Raw genomic sequence first — 4,325 nt, forward strand, 5'->3', positions numbered from 1 at the left:
GTGGGCACCATGGGGTTCTGGGTGGGCAGGGTGGGTCCCGGGAGGGGTAGGGGTGTGTTTCTTTTGCATGACTGTGGTCTGTGCTCTTGACTCTCTTTTGTAAATATCTATAAATGGAAGAGATGGAGACACAAGTCCACCTCTGCCCATGTCTACCTGTGAGACAGAAGCCACCACCCCTCTCTGTGCACCCTCTTTCCAGTCTCAGCCCAACCCAGCTGGCTTGGTCCCTTGAGACCCTCGAAGCCAGTCCTGTATGGTATTGGATTTGGGTAGAGAGGACCTCAGAGGCGGGATAAATACCCCTCCTTCCTTGCAGTCCCTCCAGTCCCCAGATTGATGATGGCATTTGTAACTATTTTTAATAAAGCATATGGTCCATTAGAAGTAGGCTGGTAGAGAAGGAAAAGAAAGAGAGAGAGACAGAGAGACAGAGAGACAGAGAGAGAGAGAGAGAGCGCGCATGTGTCTGTATGTGGCCCCCATTTCGGGTGGTTTTTTAAAATTTGTTTGGCTTTGGTTTTTTGAGACAGGGTTTCTCTGTGTAGCCTTGGCTGTCCTGGACTCACTTTGTAGACCAGGCTGGTCTCAAACTCACAGCAATCCACCTGCCTCTGCCTCCAAGTGCTGGGATTAAAGGTATGCGCCACCATGTCCAGCATGGCCCTCCTTTCTAGAAATTATTTTTTGTGGTGTGGTGTGATGGTGGTGGTGGTGGTGGTGGTGGTGGTGTGTGTGTGTGTGTGTGTGTGTGTGTGTAGGTGCACATGTGCATACCCATGTGCAAGCCAAAGGACAACCTCAGGTGTTGTTCCTCAGAAGCCATCTAACTTTTTTTTAAGGGTTTATTTTTATTTTCATATGCGCAAGTATTTTTTATTCTGCATGTATGTGTGTGCACCATGTGGGCGCCTGATGCCCAGGAGGCCGGAAGAGAGCATCAGACAGACCCCCTGGCACTGGAGTTACAGGTGGTTGTGAGCCGCCATGTGGTACTGAGAACCTAACCTGGGTCCTCTGCAAAAGCAACAAGTGCCCTTAACGGCTGAGCCATCTCTCCAGCCCCACCCACCTTATTCTTTTTGAGGCAGGGCCTCTCACTGGCCTGGAACTCGTGGCTAGGGTAGGCTGACTGGGGAGCCTGAGATCTATCTGTCTCCTCCTAATGCCAGCTTTTTTAAAAAATAGGTGCTGGGAATTAAATTCAGGTCCTTGGTGCTTGTGCTTTACTCACTGAGCCATCGCAGGGGCTTTCTGAGCCTTTCTGAGATACTGATGCTCCTAGGGACCACTGCCACCAGGTAGTCAACGGAAGGACCCCGCCCGGGTGAGCATCACAGAGCTAGGTCTGAATCAAATCTTTTGTAACTCGGGGGAAGTAGGAAGGGCGCCCGATGGATTTACACACACGCGTATGTGCACACACTCACGTCTCTGCACACTGCTGACACCGTGGTGTGAGAGGCTCCAGGAACCTACTGAAAACCTGGTCACAGTCCAGATTTGATGTCTGCCTTGCTGTGGGACCTCTGCAAGTCCTCTCCTCTGTGATTCATGGTTCGTGTTGTGTGAAGAGCCACCCGCACCCGCACTCAGGCGGCCATCTGGGGCCTCCCTGTCAGCTGGAATGCCCCTTGTGGAAAAAGAGCCAAGCTAGCCTTGTCCACCTGTTGGCTGATGCTGGGTTGGGCCTTTGGGCTCTTCTTCCTCCCGTGAATTCTATCAGCTTCCTTTGTGGCCTTTACAATAGAAACCTAAGAGTCAAGGCTGCTGGGGCGAGGGGAGGAGGGGGAACCTCAACTTGAACATCACTTCCCGACCATTTTATTGGGTAATTCAGGTTAATGAGGGACCAATCTGTTGCAAAGGGGGGCATCCATCAGACACCATCTCTTAGGAACGTGGTGAGTTAGTGCCGAGGGCCACACAGGAGGAAAGTCGCCATGCTGGATGGGGAGGGCGCTGCCATCAGCCACTCTGTTCCTCATGCCAACTGTGTGCCCAGCATGGCATTTCACCAGCACTGGCCACAGGCTACCATCTAGGTAAACACTGCGCACCCAGCATGCTTCAACAGTTTTACAAGGGGACCTGAGAACCTTTTCCCCCCCGGAAAGAGGCAAGCTTGCACGGTCAAGGATGGAAGACACGTTTGATAGATGAAGGCCTAGAGGCCTAGAGAACTGAAGATTGCCTTTCACAGTGTGAGGCTGGTCACAGGTCAAAGGGCCTGCTTCTTCTTCTCTTCCATCCTCTGAGGCCCGCCCACTTCCCTACCCTGCTATCCCAAGCACATCAGGAACCTTTAGCAGCCTCGAAGGGCTGGAGGCAAGGATGGCAAGAGAAAAATCTCAAGCGCCTAGCCACGCATGCTCACCCCAGGCCCAGGTAGCTTCTCAGGGATGCCTTACTTTCCAACCCCACAGGCCCTGGGAGAACACAGGTGAGTCCCACCTCTCCTGCTTGCCCCAGGTGATAGGGACTCAGATCAGGTTTCATGCTGGCCACGTGGGGGTGGGGGTGGGGATGGGGGTGGGTCGTGGGGGGTGGGGGGTGGGGGGTGGGGGGTGGGTGGGTGGGGACGGGTATCAACGTTGTCTGGTAAGAGGCCAAGCTGCCCAGAGGTTCACCCCAGGACAAGCATTTCTGGGACCTCTGGAAACATTGTTACCAGTTAGCCCCTTGCTCAGACTCTTGGGGTGGGGTGGGGAGCAACTGTGTCCTTTCAGACCACCCCATTCCTCTCTCAGGCCACAGGCAACATGACTTAGGGGCACAAAGATTTGACCAGAGCCCAAAGGCAGGAGTACCAATGTGTGTCCGTCCCTATGCGCCCCCCACCTCCCCCGCAGACCCAGGGTGCAAGAGAGCTCAGACTGCACGGCTCCATGCAGGCTGCAAGCTCTGCTGCTGGCTCAGCTCTGCTGACTCACCTTCTCTCTCCCACCTGTTCCCCTTTCGCAGCCCTCCCACCCGCTGCTCCCAGCTCCGTGTGCAGCTCCTCTGATCTCTCCTTCCTTGCGCTCCTGGTGGCTGCCTCCGGGGGCGGTAGCAACTTAGATACCTTGGCGCTCAGTCATGCAAACTGGTTGCAGGGGCTTCCGAGGTGCCGCCACACCCTCTACTCAGCCCAGGGAAGACCGGCCAGCCTAGTCCTGCCTAGAGTCAGCTCTTCAATCGGGGTCCTGGAGGGCTTGAAGGGAGCACAGGTGTAGGAGGGTACCAGAGGGGAGGAGGGTGTGGCCTCACTGAGGCTCCGCCCCCGCACCTGCCGGCTGCCTGGAAGCCACCATTCAAGAGTAATCTTGGCTCATCGTGGCTTCTTTCGAGGTGGCTTCTGGAGTTGAGTTTTCCTTACGAACTTAAACAGCTTAGTGAGAACTAGAGAGGAGGCCAGGTGGCATTCAGATTCGTCTTGTCGCTGTCAGTCCTTTCTTAGATCACGCAGGCTTGTGCCTGTACGTCGCTACTCTCCTTTTTTCTAGATACGGACTGTTCTAGTTGATATATTTTGTTAGATTTTGTTGTTGTTGTTAAGACTAGGGCCCCGGGTTCAATTCCCAGCAACCCACATGGCAGCTCACAACTGTCTGTAACTCCAAGACCTGATACCCTCACACAGACATACACGCAGGCAAAACACCAATGCACATACAATAAAAATAAATGAATTATTAAAAAAAAAAAAAGACTAGTCATCAGCCAGACATGGTGACACACGCTTTTGATCTCAGCACTCTGGGAGTCAGAGGCAGGCAAATCTCTATGAGTTCCAGGCCAGCCTGGTCTACCTAACAAGTTCCAGGATAGCCTGGACTACGTAGGAAGACCTTGCCTCAAAAAACAAACAAGCAAACCAGGCATCCAGGAAAACAAGCTACACCTTTCCAGGATTGGGAAGGGAGGAGCTCCCACACCTGCCTTCCCTCCCACTGTCACAAGGCGGAATGGCTAGCAGGGGACGAGCGAAGTCAAGACCCCTGGCACTTCCATGTCAACTACTGAGAGGAAAGACCATGGATGCGAGAGGCAGAGGCACCTAGGGCAGCTGTGTGACCTGGAGCAGGTAACTTGTCTCCAAGCCTCTGTGCATCTGTGTGTGTGTGTGTGTGTGTGTGTGTGTGTGTGTGTGTGTGTGTGTGTAGGGCATCCATGTATCGCACATGTCGTATGGACCAAATGAGACCCTGTATGTGACTGGGCACGGCAAGTGTGGGGTCAGGCGTATTCATGATCTCAGTAAATGTGAGTGGCTCTTGGAAAAGGTTTGTCAACTTAACAATAAAGTCACGAGTAGTTTGAGAGCCAATTTGGAGTTTCCTGGC

Source organism: Acomys minous (assembly GCF_964271855.1).
Source record: "Acomys minous genome assembly, chromosome: 12".
Taxonomy (NCBI): domain Eukaryota; kingdom Metazoa; phylum Chordata; class Mammalia; order Rodentia; family Muridae; genus Acomys; species Acomys minous.